Here is a 25,365-nt window from a genome sequence, read left to right as displayed (position 1 = left end):
AGAATGAGGTACTAAAAGTTGTTCAAAATATGTGAACAATATTGAAGGATGTTGAAGAATAGTATAACATATAGTTAGCTGTTGCTAGGGAAGAATGTATTTATATGTGTGTATACATTCATTTGTCTATATATGAAGTGGAAAAGTTGAAAAGGGAGCATCAAAGAAAACATTGCTGCCTGGGAAAGCAGAGTGTGGGAACAAATGACTTATGCATTGTCTTTACCCTAACCAGTAGAAGGATATATTTCAATTCTTCTATTTTTGATGTGACATTTTCTCTTTTAAAAATGTTTTTTAATTTATTTTTTAAAAAAAACAATTCAAGTTCCCACTTCCTCCCCTCCTTCCATTCCCCCCTACACCCTCCCACCCCACCCTCATCCAATCCTCAGAGAGGGTAAGGCACATTGCCTTGTGGAAGGTCCAAGGCCCTCCCTACTGTATCTAGGCTGAGCAAGGTATACATCCAAAGAGATTCCGAAAGGCTAGTACATGCAGTAGGGATAAATCCTGGTGGCACTGCCACTGGCCTCTCAGTCTGCCTCAGCCATGCAACTGTCAACCACATTCAGAGGAACTAGTTTGGTCCTATGCTTGTCCCTTCCCAGTCCGGCTGGAGTTGGTGAGCTACCATTAGCTCAGGTAAACTGCTTCAGTAGGTGAACCCCTCATGGTCTCGACCTCCATCGAAGCACTGGACTGAGCTCCCAAAGTCCAGGTGAAGAGTGGAAGGAATGAGAATATGTGCAGGGAGGCCAGAAATCCATTTTTTTTTTTTTTGGTTTTTCGAGACAGGGTTTCTCTGCAGCCTTTTAGATCCTGTCCTGGAACTAGCTCTTGTAGACCAGGCTGGCCTCGAACTCACAGAGATCCGCCTGCCTCTGCCTCCCGAGTGCTGGGATTAAAGGCATGTGCCACCACCGCCTGGCCAGAAATCCATTTTTATTATTACATTTTATTTATTTATTTTGTGTGCCATGGTTGTGACCCATAGCCTTTACCAACAGAGCCAACTCCTCAGTTCTGCCAAGTCATCTTTCTGTGTAGGTTTTTTGTGTTGTTGTTGTTGTTAAAAATATATAGTTCGAGCCGGGCGGTGGTGGCGCACGCCTTTAATCCCAGCACTCGGGAGGCAGAGGCAGGAGGATCTCTGAGTTCGAGGCCAGCCTGGTCTACAAGAGCTAGCTCCAGGACAGGCTCTAGAAACTACAGGGAAACCCTGTCTCGAAAAACCAAAAAAAAAAAAATATATATATATATATAGTTCATACCATATAAAAAATAAATCAACATATTTCCTTTAACTTATTATGTATTGAAGGAAGGAAATAAGAAAGAAAAACACTTGACATTTGTTAATGTAGATAGATTTTATTTCCGATTTTTCAATAAGAATGAATATTAATATAGCAGAGGATAAATCTTGGGTTCAACTTAGAATACAAAAGAACAGGTGAGAACTTTGTTTTCTTTGCATAGTAGGAGGAGGAGAAAAACTGAAAGTTATATATTTGGGATTTACTATTCTCAAGACTAGGATGTCATCAGGTATGTGGAATGTGAAGTCTATAGCCATGAGGGATCAAATGGAAAAAGGACTGTTTGGGAAATTAGAAGAGAGGCCTTGTATCCTAGAATAAACCCTTGTCCAGGTCACAAGATACTGAATACAAATGTGATATACTATCAAATTTGGCAGAGTAAGCTCCAAGTTACCTTACCATTCATGCTACAGAAGGATATTGATGGCTGCTTGGAGCTAATTTAGGGGTAACAATTGAAGAAAGAATACTATATTTGGAAAACACATTTTTTTCCACAGAGAAAGGGAAAATATCTAAAATTGCAGATAAGGAAGCAGGCTTTATTTTTTTAAAAGAAAGTGTAACAAAGATGCTTTGAGAACATGTCAGGAATTGACCAGACTCCATCTGCCCAGGGTTAATGATGGAAATGTTTCAGCTCAGTTGAAAGATATTGAGCAAAGATCTACCATGCACCATGCAAATACTGGGCCACCCATGGAACTGTGTTCTCAGTTCAGTTGTAGTGGTATATTATTTGTGTTTTAATAAATAAAACTTGCCTGAAGGTCAGTGGAAAGCAGCCAAACTAGTAGCCATACAGGCCAGGCAGTGGTGGCACACACCTTTAATCCCACAACCACACTAGTTAGCCATAGAGGCCCAGTGGTGTTGGTGCATGCCTTTAATCCAAGCAGCAAAGAGGACTATAAAGCAGAATGAGACAGGAACTTGCTCCCTTTCAGTCTAAAGATTTCAAAGAGGTAAGGGCTCTCTAGTGGATTGGCTGTTTTTGCTTTTCTGATCTTCAGGTTAAACTCCAATATTTGTCTCTGAGTTTTTATTATTCATTCTACATTCAGTAATACAGACAATCAGTGCTTTATTAACTATGGTAAAAGGAGTCAGTGTGGGAATGGCTCTTCAAGCTGGTGGTAAACCTGCATCATACTGATGTAATGTTGGGTTTTCAGACGTGAGAACTTCAGAGTCATGCAGTCTTGAAGATTTCAACCTATGTTTTAATATTAGACCACAGAGAGGTGAGGGATTGTGTGAGAGTTTCTTACTTCTGACAGATATTCTCTGAGAGGCTGAGGCCCAAGTTTGTGAGGGTGAAGCCTAGGCTTCAGTGAAGACTCAGAAAGTAGAGATATCTGGAAGGTGTAGTGTCTACCAAAGCAAGGCCTAGACAATGATGGGAGCCAACCCAAGAAAGAAACCACTTCGTATGTAATCAGCAAAGCTATAGGGCAAAGATGCTCAAGCTCTTGAGAGTTCACATCACAAATGCTACGTTTTCTTGACGATCAGCCTGGAATTATAGGATTTAATATTTGTCCTGCTGAGTTCTTGTCTTAACCCTGCTTTGAATTTTTTTATGTTCCTAACCTTTATTTTTGTGAAGGAATATTGCTCACTTTAAGCCATTATGTTTTTGAAGTGTGTAACTCTAAAGTAATTATTTTATAGAGATTCTACTGTCAATAATTGTTATAGATATGACTGTGACAAAATGCAGCAGCTTAGTGGGATTCTTTCTGACATTAGACTCGGAATAAATGAAGATGGATGCCAAATAATCTAGAGGGATGTCTCAGTTGGCAAAAGAACTTACCATACAAACCTGAAGACCTGAACTTGATCCCCAGAACATACATAAAGATAAGAGAGAATCAAGTCCACAAAGTTGTCCCATGACCTTCACATATGTTTTCTGTCATATATGTACACACAGAAATTTATTTTAAAAGTTTACAAAAGAGACATTTAGAAAGAGGGCTTCAAAGTGCTGACTACAGTTGGGTAAAGAATATAGTCTCTGTCAGTTTCTCCTGTTAAGTAACAAAGGACAGTCTTTCCTTTGAACTAATAAGCTTCTCATTTGATTGTCTTAATGTGCTAAATTAAAGGCCAGCAAATGCATCTGCCAAGAATGGTAATAGATGTAGATTACATGATGATTTGAACTTTGAAAATTCCAATGGGTGGTATTTTTTGAAAATTAAAGAAAAATTGATTGTGGCCATTGACTGTAAAATAAGTATCCAAGTCTAGAAGGCACCTTCTGGAGAATATATATTAATTTCAACATATTTATTTACATTATAATATGATTACATATAAAATTGACAGATATTATTGGACTCAAATTATTTTTGTTTTTTGTGTCCTCAAAAATGGTGGTTTCAGGTGTTCTGTTACAGTTTCTAAATGGTCAAGACAGCAGAAGGGACAGACATATGATGTGTTATGGTGATCTCTGCCAGCCTCAGTTTGCAAAGTGTTTGAAAAGTCCATTCATTCTTAGTGTTGCAGGGAGGATAAAAACAACTGAAATGTTAATTCTGGGAGTTTTAATGCGATATCTCAGGATGCTAGGATACCTGAAAATTAAGACTGACAAAAAAGACATCAGAACCTCAGCTGTATAGACATGTAATGAAAAGGTAAATGGGTATTAAAATGGGGCTTAACAGAGATGGAAAAAACTCTGGCAATGAGTAAGCTATCATATAATATTCATGAGGGTATTACTTCCTAAAGTTGAGTTTCAACATTGAAATCCACCCTGTAGAGTCACTCTGCATTTTTTATTCTTATTTTAAAAATAGCTCTAGTTTCATCACATTTGGCATGATATCTTAGAAATGTGTAAAAAAACTGGTAATCAACTACAAAGGCCTTTAAAGCTTTCTTCCTTAGAACTTTTCATAAACAGCATAAGTCATTTTAAAACATCATGAAAATACATAGATAAAGTCATCAGAAGTCTTTATCTACAACACTTGGCTGAAATTTCTCCATCCTCAAGGTCCCTGATATACCCCATGTGTCCTTTTCAGGATGTGACTCCCCTTTCCAGTATGTGAATATCCCATGAAGACATGAAAGTAATTTCTTTCTCTGAATTGGGATGGAGCTGACTGCCTAAAGGATGACTTGCAAATTAGTTGTATTCAGGATTATTTATACTGGTAATTGACTCTACAGAGCTTTATACCACTTGATTATGGTGTTCTTTTATATGAGGAATCTTAGGTGTATAGCTGGAGCAGGTCATAAGCCCCTAGGGAGAGAGTGGAAATTAGCAGTCTCTCAGCGAGAGGAGGGTTTTTTGTTGTTTTGTTTTGTTTCTTACAGTAAAGATGCTCCTATTCTTGAGAAGTAATCTTAAAAATTCTAGTGCTTATTATTCTTTCAGTTTGATTTATACTTTTGTTTATGCTCCTGTCTTGTATAGAGGACAGGATTTCTGATCAGTCATCAATGTGGCTCCTGCTGTAGAATGATGATAGTAATGTCAGGACCAAGAGACCAGTTCTCCCACATGTATTCAGGAATAAACATGAGAAGGTATTTAGCCAGGTACCAGATTATTTTTCTGCCCAGAGGGCTTTGTAAGTATTGGTAATATAAAGTTCATGTTAGTTTCAGGAAACTTGGATCGTATCTGATGATATGAATGCTATCAAGAAAAGCATTTGACTCAAAGTCTTGCTCAAATTACTAATGCTTCCAATTATGTCTTTATCCAAGCAAGATGAAGTCTTGTACAAATTATGCAAACAATTATATTGCCATGGAAATATAAATACTTAACAATACTTTCCAAATTCTAGAGAAGTCAGTAAGGTTCCTGTTTACAAAAGAATAAACTGTTGCATTGTGGTATTTTATAAAAGGCTTAAAAGTAAAAGAAAAACAATATTATTCATATTAATAAATAGTATTCAAAAGTCATAAAAATTATGCATCATTAGTCCCTTATAATTAATTTTTGTCTGGCTAATCTTGAGGAGCAGCACATTTACTGAATCTGTCATATTTGTCACTAAATTTGCAACACTACAGAGTTAAATGTAATGCTAACGGTATTTTAGCTAGCTCATTTTTAAAAATTTATTTATTTTTTATTATTAAAAGATTTCCACCTCCTCCCTGCCTTCCTTTTCCCTCCCCCTTCCCCCAATCCCCTCCCCTTCCCTCTCCAGTCTGAAGAGCAGTCAGGGTTCCCTGCCCTGTGGGAAGTCCAAGGTCCTCCCCCCCTTCATCCAGGTCTAGGAAGGTGAACATCCAAACAGGCTAGGCCCCCACAAAGCCAGTACATGCAGTAGGATCAAAACCCAGTGCCATTGTCCTTGGCTTCTCAGCAGCCCTCATTATCTGACATGTTCAGAGAGTCCGGCTTTATCCCATGCTTTTTCAGTCCCAGTCCAGCTGGCCTTGGTGAGCTCCCAATAGATCAGCCCCACCATCTCAGTAGGTGGGTGCACCCCTCGTGGTCCTGACTTCCTTGCTCATGTTCTCCCTCCTTCTGTTCCTCATTTGGACCTTGGGAGCTCAGTCCGGTGCACCAATGTGGGTCTCTGTCTCTATCTTCATCCATCGCCAGATGAAGGTTCTATGGTGATATGTAAGATATTCATCAGTATGGCTATAGGATCGGACCATTTCAGGCTCCCTCTCCTCAGATGTCCAAGGAACTAGCTGGGGACATCTCCCTGGACACCTGGGAATCCCTCTAGAGTGAAGTCTCTTGCCAACCCTAAAATGGCTCCCTTTCCTAGCTCATTTTTTTTATTATTTAAAATACTGCTTGGCAGACTAGAAAGATGGCTCAGTGGTTAAGAGCACTGGCTGCTCTTCCACAGGACCCTGGTTCCCAGCACCCACATGGCTGCTCACAGCTGTCTGTGACTCCAGTTCCAGACACCTTCACACCAATGCACATAAATAAGTTAAATACATTCTAAAAACTGTTTTAAAAAAATAAAACACTGCTTGGCACATTAGCTCTAGCATCTTATTGGCTAACTCTTTTTTTTGTTTTTGTTTTTGTTTGTTTTGTTTTGTTTTTCGAGACAGGGTTTTGCTGTGGCTTTTGGAGCCTGTCCTGGAACTATCTCTTGTAGACCAGGCTGGGCTTGAACTCACAGAGATCCACCTGGCTCTGCCTCCCGAGTGCTGGGATTAAAGGCGTGTGCCACCACCGCCCGGCTTATTGGCTAACTCTTACATCTTAGTTTAACCCATTTCAATTAATCTCTATATTGTCATGAGGTCATAGTCTACCAGCAAAGTTCTGGCATGTCTGACTTTGGTGGCAGGTCCGTAGTGTCTCTGTCTGATTCCCCCCTTCTTCTTCCCAACAGTCAGCCTAACTTTCCCTGTCTACCTAAGTTCTGCCCTATTGACAGGCCAAAGCAGTTTCTTTATTCATTAATGGTAATTACAGCACACAGAGGGGACTCCCACATCACCTCCCCTTTTCTGTTTACATAAAAAGGGAGGCTTTAACTTTAACATAGTAAAATTACACATAACAAAACAGTTATCAAGCAAGAATTACAGTTACAATATTTATATATACTTTATCTTTTATCATAACTAAGGAAAACTGTAACTATAATTATAAATTCTTCAACTCCATCAAAGACTCCAGAAGGATATAATACTATAACAGGAAGTACATTGTAAACAAATTCCAAAATTCTAGAATTGACAGCAATATCTCGCTGCCTGGAAAGTCTCCCATGTTCTTTTGTACTATTGAGACATCCATCTTCAGCCTACAGGCCCATATTATCCAGCAGACTTTTCCATGAAGCAGGAAAATTCAAAGACAAATTAGTCACTTTTTTCTGTATCCTGCAGAATATCTCACAGACCCTTTCATAAAGCAGGAACCCCTATAGATCATCTTACCTTTAGGCAAGTTCAACAGTCATTTCTCTGTGGGTCCTGCATGCCCAGTTAAGCAGTCCAGGCAAGAGCAGTTTCTTACTCAAAAGGCTAGAAACTACATAAGGAGACTCTTTGATGCTAGCTAGCTCATTTTATTGAAAATGTTCTACTAATGCCTGTACTAGATTCTTTGTGAGTACTTTCTGAGAAGCACCATGAGAAATTAACTACTATCACTGAACTGTAAATACTAGAAGTAGGCATGGTTAATGATTTGGTGGGTGTTCACTTCATAAGAAGGTTTCTCTTCTAAGGTATAAAATATTTTGAATTATAGCATGAATTAAGATAGATTATCTGAAATGTGTATTCATTTTGTTCAGCAAGAACTATGGCAAATGCCAAGTAATTTTAAAAATATTCTGTGAACAATGTTTTATATACCCATATATAACCTAGAAAATTAAACATGTATTTGAAATTGTTAATTATTATGATTTGAATATGAAATTTCTCTATAATGCTCATATGACATAATTAATGTCATTATTTTGGAAGATGGTGAAAATATTGAGAGTTGAAGCCTACATTATTTGGGATATGTTTTTGAAGGTTTTGCCATGTTCTTGATCCCTTCCTTGTCCCACACATCCTTTCCACCATGAAGTGATTACTCTCATTCCTACACTCTTGCCAACATAATATTCTCAATTATGATTGATTCTTCTGAAACTGAGATCCAAAGTAAACCTTTACTCCCTAAAGTTATTTTCTCTAGTTGAGCATTTGATCACAGCAACAGCACAACTAATAAAGAACATTGATGCTACAAAAATAGGATCATTGCTATGAACAAACCCAACTCTGTGAACTTTAAATTCTTTGAAAATGATTTGTGTTAGGAATTTAGAAATGTTTGAACCTAGCTTATTCTTTGACTGTTGGAAACTCTAGAGACCAGAACACCAAGAGCAGTCCATGTGGTAAAGATGAGGCTTATGAGTGTTTAAATAGGAACAAGGATACTTTGGTCATTGGGCTATGAATCTGACAATAACTGGTCTCTCTCTCTCTCTCCCTCTCTCTCCACCCCTCTCTCTCCCTCTCTCTCTCCCTCCCCCCTCTCTCTCTGTATGTGTATGTGTGTCCTAAGACTTTTGAGATATGCTAGGAACTTTCGAGGCAACTCAGAATTCAACACATAGTACAGATTTTGATAACTTCTTTAGCTAAGTTTACATAGATAACTGAAAACAAAAATACAGAAGATTTAAAGTACTTGTCACTTGGTCAGAAAATCACTTTTAAAGTAAGAAATCTCACATGTCATCCATCCCACTCCAGCATTTGAAAAAATAAATTTAATATGAAATAACTATCCTCGAAAAGAAAAAACAAACAAACCAATAATAGCTCAGCAGTATTCTACTTGAAAAAGGTTCAGTAGGAAAGTGTTTTCTTAGGATTTGTTTCCTCATCTTCAGCAATGCAGCCACTTACAAGTCACTGAAACCCTTGTCTAGTTGCTCTTTATGCTGGAAACAGACCTTGGCATTGTTCATATAATGCTGCTCTTTGAGGCATGCAAAACACAAAGTTGATGATGTAATGGAGCCTGAATGGGATCCTTGAAAGGACAGGCAGTCAGGCAGTACATAGGAAGGTGAGCATTCCTGTAGACATCTCTGGTGCATGAGAAAATAAAACTGTGGGTAGAGCCTAAGCATTAATTAGAATTCAGTATTTCAAATAAATGTAATCACTTTTTAAAATAATTCCTGTTTTTTATATTTTATATTATTTAAAACAATTTGTAAATTTAAGTGTACTTATATCAGATTCCTCTAACGGAAATCCTTTCAGATCCTCTCCCTGCCCCTGCACACCCACAACAAACAAAACATATAACAAAACTCCCCAAAAGCAAGAAACAAAACACCTCCTCGCTAAAGAGATAAAAAGACCCCACAAAATTCTAACCAAATAAAAGCACACATTAAACTGTGGTGTTTGTTATGTGTTGGTCAATTAATCCTGAGCATGAAGCCTGTCTGGGAGTAGTATCACTGCATTGGAGAAAACTGATTTTTTTCTATCCCCACAGGTATAAATGACAGTTCAGTTGTTAACCTTTACTCTAGTGGCTAGGTATTCACTCATTCATTAATTTTTAGAATATAACAAAATAAAATGTAATAAAACAAAAAACTATCACATTCAAGTTGTACAAGGCAAACAAAGCAAAAGGAAAAGAACTCAAGACAAGGCACAAAAGGGATCACAATCCCAGACTTCAAACTCTACTGCTGAGCTTCAGTACTTAAAACAGCCTGGCATTGGCATAAAAACAGACAGCAGGAGCAATGAAACCAAATCGAAGACCCAGATATCAATCCACACACCTACAAACACATGATTTTTGACAAAGAAACAAAAAATATAAAATGGAAAAAAGAAATCATATTCAAAAAATGGTGCTGGCATAACAGGATATAAACATGTAGAAGAATGAAAATAGATCCTTATCTATTACCATGTGGAAACCTTAAGTCCAAATGGATAAAAGACCTCAACATAACACCAACCACACTGAACCTCATAGAAGAGAAAGTGGGAAGTACACTTGGCTTGAATGAATTGGCACAGAAGACCTCAGACCTCTTCCTAAATATAACCCCAGTAGCACAGATATTAAGAGAAACAATTAATAAATGGGACCTCCTGAAAGTGAGAAACTTCTATAAAACAAAGGATAATGTCAGCAAGACAAAATGGCAGCCTCCAGAATGGGAAAAGTTCACCAATCCCACCTCATACAGAGGGCTGATCTCCAAAATATACAAAGAACTCAAGAAATTTTTCTCCAAAAGAAAACAATAATTCAATAAAAATGGGGTACAGACGTAGAGAACTCTCAACAGAGGAATCTAAAATGACTGAAAGACACTTAAGGAAATGTTCAATATCCTTAGACATCAGAAAAATGCAAATCAAGGCAACTCTGATATTCCATCTTACACCTGTCAGAATGTCCAAGATCAAAAATACTGATGATAGCTTATGCTGGAGAGATTAGGGGAATACTCCCCCATTTTTGGTGGGAGTGCAAACTGGTATAGCCACTTTGGATATCAGTGTGGTGACTTCTCAGAATATTAGGAAACAGCCTACCTCAAGACCCAGTAATACCACTTTTGAGTATACACCCAAAAGGATGCTCAATCATTCCACAAGCACATGTGCTCCACTATGCTCATAGCTGTGTTATTTGTCATAACCAGAACCTGGAAACAACATAAATGCCCCTCAATTAAAGAATGGATAAGGAAAATATGGTCCATTTACATAATGGAGTACTACACAGTGGAAAAAAAATAGTGACATCTTGAAATTTTTTGGGCAAATGGATGGATCTAGAAAACATCATATTGAGGGAGGTAACCCAGATTCAGAAAGACAAATATCATATGTATTCACTCATAAGTGGCTTTTAGACATAACACACAAAGAAAACCAGCCTACAGTTAACAATTTCAGAGAACCTAGACAACAAAGAGGACCCTAAGAGCGTGGGGATCATGGGAGAGGACAGAAGGGGAAGGGGAAGAGGTGAGCAGAGGAAAAATACATAGCTCAATATAAACAATAAAAAAGATGAAAAATGTAAAAACAAAAACCAGAGACTCCTCATGTGTACACTCAGGGATCCCTCCAAAATTCTAAATTGGATGCTGTGTTTTAAGTACAGAAGACCCGGTACAGACCTGAGCAGGCCCTGTGTGTAGTGCCTCCATGTCTGAGTTCATATGAGCTTCATTCATGTTGATTTAGAGGATGTTTTCTTATTGTCCTCCATTGCTCTGTTTCTTTCTGCTTCTTCTTTCTCAGGATTCCCTGAGCTCTGAGGGGAGAGATTTGATGGGTGTTATGGGGTAAAACCTACACGAGCATGGATCACTGCATCTGCTTCCATCAGTTACTGGATGTAGGTTCTATGATGACAATTATAATAGTCACTAATATGATTAGAGGGGCAAACCAGTTCAGGCACAGATACCCTCTCCACTATTCCTAGGAGGCTTACCTGGGGTCATCCTTGTAGATTCTTGGGGATTTCCTTAGCACCAGGTTTATTTTTAACTCCACAGTGGCTCCCTCTATCAAGATATCTTTTTCATTGCTCTCCCTCTCCATCCCTCTCCCAACTCAGTGATCTCAGTCCCTCATATTCCCACCCTCATACCTTGCCTTCTACCCCCTCCCAGTTTACCCAGGAAATCTTACCTATTTTCCTTTTCTGGGGTCCTCTATTCATGTCCCTCTTAGGGTTATCCTTGTTACCTAGCTTTTCTGGGGTCATGGCATATAGGTTAGTTATCCTTTTCTTTATGTCTAATATCTACTTATGAGTGAGTACATACCATGTTTGTCTTTCTGGGTCTGGGTTATTTCACTCACGATTTTTTTCTATGTCCATTTATTTGCCTACAAATTTCATGCTGTCATTGTTTTTTTTCCACTGAGGAATACTCCATTGTGTGACTCCTCTGAGGAGTGGATAGGGGAAGCAAGCAAGGAAGCTGTTTTAAAAGAGCCAAGAACATGCAGTTAGCTGGGGCATTTCGTTTACCCCGAGTTTCAAGACCAGGGCTGGGAGGTTTCCCACATAACTTTTCAGGGCAAGGGGTAGAAAACAAAGATGACTCTGAGACACGATGGAGAAACCCTGTTACAGGGGAGACATTCCATTTAGAGGTGTGTGTTCCAAGATCATTCACTACCTACATATTGGCAGGCTCTGGATTTCTTTACTCTGTCCCATTTGCTTCAGAAGAAAGTTTCACTGAAGGTGGCTGAATAAGGCACTAATCTATGAGTATGGCAGAATATCATTAGGAGTCATTTTTTCATTATTTCTCTTTATCTCTTTTAGAACAGTAGTATTTGCTTTTACCCTAGGCCTCTGGACCGTCTAGTCTCTGGATCATGGTTACCCAAGCGGTATCAGTTATGGGTTCCATGTCATGGAGTGGACCTTAAATCAAATCAGTTATTGGTTGGTTACTCTCACAAGCTGTGTTGCCACCATTGCCCTAGCATATCTTTAAGGCAGTACACCATTGTTGGTAAAGAGTTTGTGGCTATCTTAATGTTTACATTTCCCTTTAGTAGCATCCATAGTACCTTCCTGTACCAAAGATGCCAAAATGTAGGGGTTCAGGCTTTATATAGGCACCAGCTCGACATCTTCATGTTCAATGAGTTGTATAGATATCGTCAGCAATGAGACCTTACTGTCAGTTTATGGAAACAAACTTATTAGTCTTGGCAACAGCTTGGGTTGTTGGGGGATTCCTGAGGGACACTTTGGTCAACAACTCAACTGGATGTTACCCAGTCCTGGTACTGGAAGCTTCATTTGGTGACAAGAGATGGCTAGCTGGGACTCAGTCTCCCCCATTACTTGGTGATTTCATTTAGCTTGCCTTCATATATGTATATATTTGAGGAAAATTTTACTGTATTAAGCCTCCATCCTACACCTCAGATACTCCTTAATTTTAGCTGTCTTTCCTCTTATTCCCTTCCACAACCCCTCCATATTTCTGTTTTATTTTATAAAGGTAAAATACAAAATACTTGTGTTTTTCAATTGCTATTCTGAAAAATCTCATGAACAGGTTGGTAACAAGAGGATTTCATTTAGAGACTGATTTTTGTAAGGCAGTATTTTTAAAATGTTGGTTTTGAACATTTACTAAATAAAATCAGAAATATGAACTGTAGCCCAGTGTTAGAACACTTCTGAGGAGTGTCCAGTGATCTAGATTGAATCAACTCACTTAAGCACTAAAAAAAATCAGATTGTCACAAAACAATACTTACATACTCATCTCCCAGCCTTAACTAAGACCGTATCTGCAATTGACATCCACTTAGAAAAGAAAGAAATAGTTTTCATCAGTGGAGTCTCATTGGGTATTGGGTATATTAACCACACATAGGTCCCATGCAGAGCAGTGGATGGCCAACACAACAACAAGTCAGTGGTAATTTTGCAGACCTTTTGTCTCATATTGCTTTGTTTGTGCTTTTTTGGTCTTCTATATTAAGGTTTCTAATTTTTGTGTTTTTACAGGGTGTGTGTGTGTGTGTGTGTGTGTGTGTATGTATTAGTCAGGTTTTTAATAACTAAAGAGAGAAAGAAAGGTCATGGAGTTGGGTGGGTGAGAAGGAGGTGGGAGGAGAAGAGAGAGGGGGAAAGCATGATCTGAATATATTGTGTGAAAAGGGTTTTTTTTTTGCAATAAGGAATACATTTAAGTAATCCAATGGTAAATATATAATAATTAAATTGATTGGGAAAAGAATTGAGCTCTCTTAAAATGTTGGCAGCTATATTACCTAGTAAGGTAAAAATCTTAATAAATATTAACACAAAGCACACATTTATTCTGATAAAAGAGTTTTCACTGTCAGGGTTAAAGAAAGGTTAAAAAATAGCCTCTTACAATTTCTAATGCAGCACAGATAGTACAAGAAAATGTTGATATATTTAAAAGAAAAGCAAAGGCTTATTTTATTTCTATGCAGATTTTCTATGCTTCGTTTTTACTTAGTCTGTATATTTGTAGTATAAAATCTATTCTGACACACTTTCAGCCGTTCACAAGTTCGTACATGCAGATACTGAGTTTGGGGCAATGGGCATTTTATCCTCCTCCCTTCATTATTATCTCATCCTTCCTCTCTCCTGCTGAAACCTCTCCTACATCGGTTTCTTTTTTAACCTAGTAAGTTGAATTAAGAATGTTTGAATGAATGTAAGTGGGGCACTTATTTCCTGGAACATGTGTACGTTGTCAACCAGGCGTAACACAACTCAGAAAAATGAGAACTTCTCTTGCAGTATGCATTAACTGCACATGGACCCACAGTGAGGAGTGGAAGCTCATGATCTTCTCCCCAGTGCATGATGAAATGACGGTAGACACAGTCTTGTTCAGGTCTCATGCAGGAAGCCACAGACGCAGCGAATTCCTAAGTGTTTGTGGACATGCCATGTCCAAAACACACTATGCCACAGCACTCTTCCCAACCTCTGGCTCTTACCTTCTTTCATTATCTTCTTTCCTGATGTTCCCTGAGCCTTAAATGGATGTGATGTGCATGTTCATTTAGGGCTGAGCACTACTCTATCGTGTATTATATATATTTTGGCCAGCTATGAGTCTGTATTAACTTGTAACCAGTGCAAAAAATAATGAAAGAAGCTTCTCTAATGAAAGCTGAAAGCAGCACTAGTCTATAAGAGTAACAATAAGTACTTAGAAAGCAGTTTGAATTCATGGCCATTTAGCATCAAGTCCATTTAGCAAAATGACAGTAAAAGGTTCTTGCGTAGGCTTCTGAGCTCCCCAGCCATGGGTTTGTGACTAAATTTATAGTACAAGGTATGGGTTTCTTTATTGTATTCAGGTTGTATCATTTCCATATATAATTTGTTGGTATTTTATTATGAAGCTGATTTTGATTTTTTTCAAATGCTTGTTTTGCACTTGTTGAAGTAATTGCATGCTTTTTTTCTTTCTGTTCAACTTGTGTACCACATTTGCTGATTTTCTAATGTTGTTTCATTCTTGTATCCTAGCAACAAATCCTACTTAATTATGATGGATGATACATTCAATCCGCTGTTGAACTCCATTTACTAGCACATTGTTGAGGATTTCTTTTCTAGGTTAGTCTGGGACATGAACCTGTAATTTGCTCTTCTTACAGCTTTCTTGTATTTTATTTTTTTAGTATTATTTCAATACTTGGCTCTTAAAATGTGATTATCAGTCCTCCTTATTCAGAATTTGGAGGAGTTGAAGAATAAAGCCATCAAAATCTGGACATTTCTCTAATTAAAGAATCAAAATCACTTATTTGTTCTTTTTGTTTGTCTTTAGATTTGCTAAAGTTTGTACTTTGTATGTTTTTAGGAGCTTTCACATTTCTTTGAAATTATTCAGTATAATAGTTCATGTACTTTATTTGATGCTTTGCCTTGTAGTTTAGACTTTTAATAACTGTATTTTCATTAAATTCTTTTTTCTAAGTTGTCAACATAAGAGTTGTCAATGTTATTTACATTTATAAAATAAACTAATTTCATTTATATTTTTAATTTTTATTCTAATGACTTAAATTCATTTTGGTTGATTTTTGTTATTCTTAGTAATTAATTTGATTATATTTTGGTGATATTTTATAGCTATTTGAATTATAGCAGTGAATCTGTCTCAATTGTTAAAAGTAGGTGTAGATAGTTGTCTCTTAATATTAATTTTGCTCCAACCCATAAATAGTGGTATTTTGTATCCAGTTTTTGTTACTGTTCAAGTATTTTCTAATTTATTTTTTATTTATTCTTTGATTGCACTAGTTATTTAGGGCTATATTATTTAACTCTATTTGTATTAATTAGATTCAATTTTTTAAGTTTAAATTTTATTTATGACTTTGTGTCTGAGTTCAAAAACGAATGTATTAAAAATAATATTGAAACACTGATGAGCATGTAATGTTCATAAATGTAATTTTTATAAATATTGGTACAAAGCAAGTTAGTAGGAGAAAATGCTTGGTTAGAACAAAGGTGTCTTTTTTATCACCCATTGATATTAAATTTGTATGAACCCATCTACATTGTTATGTGAAGATGCTAGTTTTATAATGTCTTCATCTATGAGGCAAAATTTAAAATTTTGGTCAGAATACAAGTTAAAAAAATAAATCCAATTGAACCCATTAACATCAGCTTATAGGGAGAACATTGAATTCTATAAAGATATTTTAAGTATATATTATGGTTGCCTTTGGTCACTTGTAGTACAAGAGACCACTAAAACTTGCATTTCAAGACTAACTAAACATTGTACCCTTTGACAAACACATTCTTCCTTACCATCTATCCCACAATCTTCTACTCTGATAAGTTCTTACTCACTACTCATGTCTAAAAAATCGATTTCACCTGCAGCCCACACATAAACATGAAGTGTTCATGAAGGCCAGGAAGCTAGTAGAGGCCATTACTTGGGAAATAATAAAAGAAGCCTTAAGGTAAAAGGCATTGATGCATATGTGTGATATGAAAATGAGTGGAGGGGATATTGGGGTGGAAAAATTATTTGGGGATTGAGAGGATAGGGGACAGGAAAGGATGACAGGAAGACTTAACAAAAAAACTAAGGGGAATGAAAATGGACTATGGGAACATACTGTTTTGTAAATCTATTTAAAATATAATTTACAAAGTTAAATTGAGGCACTCTTTATGGGTGCTTAATGCTTTTCCGAAAAGTCTTATATTATTAAACAAAGATACCAGTACCAGTTATAGGATATCATCCCATGAGTTGTTGATCAGTGGAACCCCAAAACAATGCATGCCAATTCCCATGTTCATTGTAGTCTTATTCATAGTAGCCAGTAATATGACAGTAACAAAGTTTTGTATCAATGAATAATTAATGGATAAGTTTTTGGTATGTTTATACAGTAAATATTATCCTACTTTTATAAGGAAAAGCTGTTATTTTCAGTGATGTATACACTGGTAATGTTGTCATGCTCTATTAAATTACCCCCAATAGCTATATGAATGGATCTGGAAGAAACTTTACTAGTGAAATAAGCTAAGCATGGGAATAAGTCTCATATGACATTTGTTTGTTTGGTTTTTTTGTTTGTTTATTTTTTCAAGACAGGACTTTTCTGTGTATCATTGGCTGCTCTAGAACTCACTATGTAGGCCAGGTAGGCCTCAAACTCACAGATATCTGCCTGCTTCTGTCTCTTGAGTGCAGGGATTAAAGGTGTGTCACCACTGCCCAGCCATTTATTCATTATTTGACAATTTCATACCTTTCTCAGTGAATTTAAATATTTTTATACCTCATTAGCTTCTCCTATCTCCCTTTTTCTCCCACTGAAGCCTTACTTCTTCCCAGCCAGCCCTTCTGCTACTTTCATCTCTCTCTGTATGTCTTTCTCTGTCTCTCTGTGTTCTTACACACATATGTGAAGTTCTCGGTGAGTTTAATTATGATTTGTCGTATTTTATGTGTATTAGTGTTTTTCCTTTATGTCTTTATTTGTACTACGTGTGTATCTGGTGCCCATGAACATCAGATGAAGGCATCAGGTCCTGTGGAACTGGAGTTGTAGATAACTGTGAGTTACTTTGTGGATGCTGAGAACTGAATCCAGGTCCTCTCTTCTGCAAGAGCAGCAAGTGTTCTTAAGCACTGATTCATCTCTTTAGCCCATAATTCTACATATTTTTACCTTTTTTCCCATATAAATTTTCTCTTTTATTTCTTTAGAGTTTCATATCAATGTTGTCTACAAACTTGCATTATTTGATTTCAGTGCTTTTAAGTTAAATATTTGTGGTGACCTAATATATGATCTATTTGGGAGATCATTCCATGTTTCTTTTATAAGAGTGTATTATATCCTATTGTGGGAATGTTCTATAAGAGCTTCTTAGTTCCATTTGGTTTATAAAGTTTACTTCTGTAGTTTCATTACTAATTTTGTATCTGGATGATCGATCTCTTCTTCAAATTAGTCTAAAGTTGCTTTACTGTCAATATTGTTGTTGGCTATGTATCCCTTCATATTTATTAACATTTGTTAATTATTTATTATTATCTATTATATCATATATTACATAGATACTTCCATGTTAGTCACTTACACACTTACAAGTCTCTTATGCGTTTGTTTATGAGTCTTGTTCTGAATGTTAATATTGTCTGACATGGTTATGGCTATCTCTTTTATATTTTCACCTTCATTTTCTTGAGATAACTTTTTCAATTCCCTACTTTCAGTTATATATAACTTATAGTTTTATGTTTTTATGTTGTTGGGTCTTTTAAAAAAATCTACTCAGGGTGCGGGGGACATGGCTAAGTGAGTAAGTGTATTTGCTGTGCAAATATGAGGATCTAAGTGAGACTCTCCAGCACCCACATAAAAGCCAGCTACTGTGAAGTGCTTATTACACTAGAGCTAGGGATATAGACTGATGGATCCCAGAAGCAAGCTAAAATATAACCAAAATGGCAAGTCCCAAGTTCAGTGATGTACCTATTTCAAAAACATAAAGTGGAGAAGCAACTGGAGGTACCCCAGTGCCACCCAACCTCTGGACTACATATGCCCATGCATTGGTAAAGCACAGCTATATACACATGTAGATAACAGACTCTCTCTCTCTCTCTCTCTCTCTCTCTCTCTCTCTCTCTCTCTCTCTCTCTCTCTCTCTCTCTCTGTCTCTCTGTCTCTCTGTCTCTCTCTGTGTCTCTGTCTCTCTCTCTCTCTCTCACACACACACCTGCTTTGCACGTGTGCACACACACATAAAAATATAACAGTCAATTCAGACACTACAAACATTTTTGATTGTTTGTTCTTCAACTCTTTCAGACATGTAAATAATGCACCTCCTCATTTTGAAACCTTTGTCTTCTTCTGCATTCTTAAAGATATATCTTTTTTTTTTATTTTTGAGACATGGTCTCACCAGATAAGGCTGCAAATCATTGGGTAGCCCAGACTGTTCTTAATCTCACGGAAGTTATCTGGTCTCATCATCCTGAGTACTAGGATTGCAGGAAGTTCAAGGCCCACTCTCACAAGTGATGCTTCTGCTGAAGGCAAGAGCAGCTCTCCTACACTCATGACCCCCAGACCAGCTCTCCTGCCTGCTGCAGGTGGAGGGAGAGGGCAGAGGGCATCTTTCCCTCACTCAGGCCACAACATGGCAGAAAGGGGGGAGGGGTCTCATGCCCCCTCTTATGATCCTAGACATGAGGGGTGATGGGCGAGGGGGTGCGCAACTCTCCCTTGCCCCTGCTGCATCATGACAGATGAGTAGTGGAGCCATGGCTCCCATTCTCACACCCGCAGAGCCTGCTCACGAGGGCCACTGACAAGAGTCACTTTTATTGTGCTACCCTGGCTAGGTGCAGGACCCACTCTCCCAACTGCTGCAGCAGTGAGAGGCAGGGCCAGTTCTCCCTAGCATTTCAGCCAGTGAGGAATAGGGCCAAGTCTGTGCAGCTCTGTCCTCATGGCCTTTGGTGGTAACAGGAGCCAAAGACATCAACAGAGACTGTGGATGGGGCAGGACCACAGACCCAGACATGGCCCTTTAGCAGCAGCTGAGGCCAGGATGTCACCATGGCCCCAGGGGGCAATCAGGCTACCTACCTCAGCTTGCTCCTCACCACCTTAGCATCTTCACATCTGCCTCTCTCCACAGGACATGAACCATTCTGCGTCTTTCTCTCTCCCAAACCCAACCATATATTTGCTCATCATAATGGCGCCTGATCGTCTGGGACCAAAAAGGGTGGGTCGTGGTTTCCCCTATCCACTCAGGGCAAGCAGTCCGAGGCAGGCACGTGAGTCTCACTCACCAGCTCAGCCCTCCACTTTTTAAATCATTCAGCGACAGTAACTTTTATTTGAAAACATTCATTAATTTACATTTATAGAAATTATTGACATGTAACGACTTGATATATCCGTTTCTTTATTTTATAGTTTCTTCCTTTCTTTTCCTTACATTTAAAAGTCCACATCCATGATTATGTACTAGCATTGTTTTGATGTTTTCTTTATTTTTTCTATACATTTACTGCTTTATGCTTACCATGATGTTTAAATGACTTTTTATTATGTAATTATTTAGAAAGAATGACAACTAAATATAACCACAAAGACCAGACACAGAAAAGAGCAAGTTCACTAATAAGAAAAATTATTAATTAAATTCAATGCCTCCAAATATTTTCAAATTTCGCTATCACCTTCACGTTTCTACATTACTTACCTCTTCAAATATTAGTTATCATTATTTTAAAATTATTTTAGTTTTATTATTAAAACTAAAGCTATGAATTATTCATTTGTGATTCTTTATAAGGCTAGAGTAATTTAAATTTATTGCATAATTTCACTGACTTGGGACTTATGTGTTTACCCATGCTTTGCTAACATCGTCTTCAGTATGAAGATATTTTCTTTGTTATTTTCTGTAGAACAGATCTGGTGGAGAATTTTTTTTTTAGCTTTTGTCTGAGGATTTCTGTCTTCATCTGTTCTTCATTTTTGAGCAGTATATTTGTAAGGCACATTATTTTTGGTTGGCATTGTTAACATCCTTCAATACTGTGAAAAATCTCATGTCATTCTCTTCTGTCTCATATAGTTTTGTTAAGAAGTGTGCTGCCAGGTTAATTGGGAGACCTTGATGTGTTATTTGCTTCTTTTTTTCTTACAGTCTTGAGAACTGTCTCTTTATTTTCAGTGCTGCAATCTTGATTATAGCGTATCTTGAGATATTTAGTTTAACAAACTGAAAACCTTTGACTTTTCTGTACTTGGATATTTGATTGCTTCTTTTTATATTGCATTTTAAAATGAAAAACAAATATATTTCAAGATGTTATAATAGAAACAATTAACAAAAATTGTAGTTTTTGATAGTTTTCAGAACATTAAAAAGATAGGTATGTAAATATACTAATATGAAGAACTTTTGTTTTCTTTTAGCAGCTGAGGAGAGCTGGAAGTGGGAGGGGTAGTCTCCCAAGGGAAGAGCACACCAATTGACTCTCCAGTGCTAAATGGTCAGCTCTGAAAACACATATATGAGTAACATTATACAGACTGAGCAAGTTTCATACATGCACACACACACACACACACACACACACACACACACATAAAATCTGTGTGTATGCATTAACAACTAATAAAAAAAAGTGTCCATGAATTTGAAAGAGAGTAGGAAAGAGTATGTGGGAGTTTTTTCAGGGACGAAAGGGAAAGGTGAAATTTTGTAATTATAAGCTCTGAAACAAAAATATTAAAAAGAACATGTAAAGCTAAAATATTTAAAAAATATTTTCATCACTTTTTAAAAAAAATTTAAGTTACCCATACAATATAATACGCTTCATCATGGCATCTTCATTCATATATATCACTACACATTGTTGATTTTTTGTTTGATTTTTTTTTCATCTCTGATTTTCTTTGTCCCCTTTGGATTCTAAAATCCTTCCTGGACATTATATTTAAATAATAATTTGTTTAATATGCTACCAAATTTATTACATGCTTCCTTTATCTTTATCTAAATTTTGTGTGTTTTCAAAATACTTGATTCTGATTAGCTCTTACTTATCATCTATCTTGATCTTGATGTTTTAAATCACATTTTCATTTCTGTTGAGAATATTTTTCACATCACAATGTCTTCCTGAATTTTATTTTATATCTATTGCTTATTAAGTTTCTTTTAAGGTACTGAATTTCTTTATTTATTTCAAGCTGAATTGACTTAAAATAGCTGTTTTGAATTATCTAACAAAATTTTGTTTTTCTTATTATTACTTTGTAAGTTTCTGGCATTGTGCTGTTAATGTTAAAGAAAGTCATTGTTTTCTTCAATCCATAATATTTATTGGTGTACTGCATTATCTAGGTAGTGAAGTAATGTGTATTTATTGCAGTCTTCATAGCTTGGAAATTTTGTCTGTCTTTACAGAAATTATAAATCAGTTGTCTATTTTATCCAAATCTGTAGCAATTCCACTATTTTATTAGATAATGGTACAAGGTCGGTTTGATGATTTTATTGGTTTGTTGTCACAGATTCGACAATAGAAGGCAATGTATGCCCAGATTTTTCCACAGGCCCCAGTTGGTATGTTGTTCAGAATGAAAAATGGCACTAAACATCATGAGAACTCTAGCCCCAGGTGTCTCTCTGGGTTGGAGGTAGGTCAAGTCATTTTCAGTATAGTCCCTAGCTTGTGATTTTAACTCATATTTTGTCTGATCCTGGGGAGAATCACTACTGATAGGAAATCTTCAAGATCCTGTTTTTGCATATAATGGGAAATTTTGCAAAGAAATGATGTAAATGAGACTGAGTCAAATAATGAATTTATAGGTTAGGCTGTAATTGGATATTCTGACAGAGCTGGCTCAATTCAGTTTCAGGTAAAGAAAGCTCATAGTTATTGAAAGGTATCTGTGGTGCATTCTAAACAAAAAGAAAGAAAAACTATTTGATTTGGAGTGGGGTGGAGTTGGCTAAAGTCTTGTGTTTTTCTGCTAGCTATGGGCACATTTTCAGAGGATGTTACACAGTAACCTTATTCTAATAAGGCCTTATTATTGTCTTGGTTTGCATATGCAATACTATTTAAAAATTTACCCAGGTGCTATGTTAACAAGGGAATTAATTTTATGTGCCAACTTGGCTGGACCATAGTATCCAGATATTTGGCAAAACCTCAGTTTGAGTATTTTCATAGGGATCTTGAAAGCTGAAGTTTACCTGATGATTTATGTAAATATTTGATTTATGTAAAGTGGATGGTTCTTCACATAGTGATTGGTCTTCTTTAATCACTAGAAGACCTAATCTTCCTGACTGAAAGGAAATTCTTCAGAAAATTTCCTTCAGCGTTCTGCAACATTGATATTCTCTGGTTAAACAGTAGCATATTTATGTTATGCCTGGGGCTGTTGTTGACTGCAGGGAGGCTCAAATTGGTCAGAACAGGTTGTAACTTATGATAAAATAAAAGAGGGAGTAGATAAAAAGAACTGGGGCAGTTGCTATGATAAGAAAGCATATGTGCATGATATGCACCAAGCCAGCACTCCCAGGCATAATTAGATAAAGAGTTTAATGTTCTTGGTGGCCTTAAGAAGCCTAATAACATTTCCAACCCATGCTCCTCCTGTGGAAGAAGATGAGGAATTTCTATTCTCCGGCATTGCCAGTTATTAAGAGTGGATTCTCTGATGATCTGTTACTACAGTGACCTCAGAGTAAGGAATATATGCTGAAGCCTCATATAGAGTTTGCCACTTACTGTCCCCCACGAACAAATAGACCAGTGCTTTCATAGCATAGGTAATAAATATACACCAATCCATGACAACCCAGGATGTCTTCTAAGATCATGGGAGTAAAGATCTCAGAATAAAAGATGCCTTATTACCTAAGATTTGAGAAAATTTCCTCCTCTCAGTATATGGTGTTAGTTTTACTGGAAAGAAATTATGGATGTGTGTTCCATTAATAAAGACATTAATGACCTTTGTGAAGGATTTTAATTCTAGGTCCACGTAGTGAAGTCATATTTGATAGGAGAACAAAACAAAACACCTTGGTAGATTTCTAATTCCTAGGAGAATAATAAATATAAGGTAAAATAAGCTTCTAGGTGGACATGCTTGGAGTTGGAGATATTAAAAAGAATTATAATGTCTTTTGATTTTGGCCAGCCAAAGTACCTTCCACATCTGTCTCATCACTGAAAAAAAAAGAGGAAGCTTGGACAATACCGTTATTTGTAGGGTTTGAAAGATCTCTTATCCTTGCTATGATGCCTAACATTTCTCAGGTACTAGAAATTACCTCTTTCCTTGGCTCTGTGAATCTTGTCATGGCCTTAGATAATATCTTTTTGACATCCCTTTATAATTAGCATTGCAATATTAGTACATATTCAAATTATAGGGAAGACAATAAAGCACTGCAGATTCTGTTTTAAGAGAGTGCAGCTTTGCTTTCTATTATGGCATAATGACTTAGGACGTCATTTTTTCATCACTCCATATTGATAAGGCTGAATTTCATTGTCTGGGTAGCATGTTAAATAGTAAAAATCTTTTATAGGCTATAGGCTATTAAAGTATAACTGTGCACTCATCTGCAATGCGCTATACATTTGGCTATCAACCAACTCCAAAAACGTAGGTCCTGTACCATCCCATGAAATTTGCTGTGGTCAGTTGCTTTGGGTATCATCAATTATTCTGAACATAGCAAAAAATACAATGCAAACCTTACTTCTTTTTTATATAGTAAAACATTTACAGAGTCGGTGGGACTTCTGGATTATTGGCAAGCCTTCATTCCTCATCTGCATGAATGACTATGCCTATTATATCAGTTGATTAATAACAGAGCCACGTGAAACTGCGACGTTCCCAGCAGCGAGCATTTGACTAGACACTGGTGTTCATAGTTTATGTATGGGTGCTGAGCACCTACCACGTGCATCAATGTACTTAGATATCACCAATACAAGAGACAATATGGTATGAGTTCTCTGATAAGAAGAGAAAAGACAAAAAGTACATTTGGGGTTTTAGTTCACATCATTGGAAGGGAGCTGAAATTTGATTAAGCCTTTAAGGAAGGACATGAGTTTAGATTCAGATGGTCCCAGGGGTGAGTACTTTACTGCTCCTGGGGCAAATTTCCCACTGGTCAAGTTTGGCCCTCTTGTTTAATAATCTACTCAGTTAACCTGTATCTTTTGATTGGGAAAGTGAGGCCATTAATATTTAAAGTTATTATTGAAAGCTTTATGTTGACTGCTATTAATTTGTTGTTTGCTGTTTGTGTTCTTAGTCTTTGTTTGCATTTTATCATTATAGTATCATTTATTTTGTCCTCTGTAGCAATCTAAAGCACTGTTTCTAATACTCTCTGTAGGGCTGGTTTGGTAGACAGATTCTTTAAGCCTCTCAGTATTATGGAATTCTTCTTCTTCAACTATAGTGCTTAGTTCGGTTGCCTACAGTAGTCTGGGTGGGTATCTGTGATCTTTTGTTAATTGGAGGACATTGCTCCAAGCTCTTAAAGTTTCCCTTAAGAAATCAAATGTTATTCTAATGGCTTTGCCGTTATGTGTGATTTATGGCTTTTCTCTGATACTTTACAATACCCTTGCTTTACTCTATATATTTAGTGTTTTAATTAGGATATGTTGTGGGTACTTTTTTTCTGGTCTGTCTGTCTGGTATTCTGTAATAATCTTGTTGACAAAATAATTTCATGTCACATATTAGTTCCAAAGTTATTTCTAGGCAGGAGATTAGTCTTGATTGTTGGTGATCAAAAAATCCACTCTTTGTTGTTAATCGTCCAATACCTTGTGAGCAATAGATATTGAAATGTTGCAGCATTCTGGGTTATGGAAAAATGAAATTTTGTCAGTGTATGTATTATTATTTTCAATGATTGCAGACCTTCTTTCTTTTTACTTAA

The sequence above is a fragment of the Arvicola amphibius genome, chromosome X (genome assembly GCF_903992535.2).
Source record: "Arvicola amphibius chromosome X, mArvAmp1.2, whole genome shotgun sequence".
Taxonomy (NCBI): Eukaryota; Metazoa; Chordata; class Mammalia; order Rodentia; family Cricetidae; genus Arvicola; species Arvicola amphibius.
The sequence above is the reverse complement of the archived record's forward strand: the minus strand, read 5'-3'. Positions refer to the sequence as shown.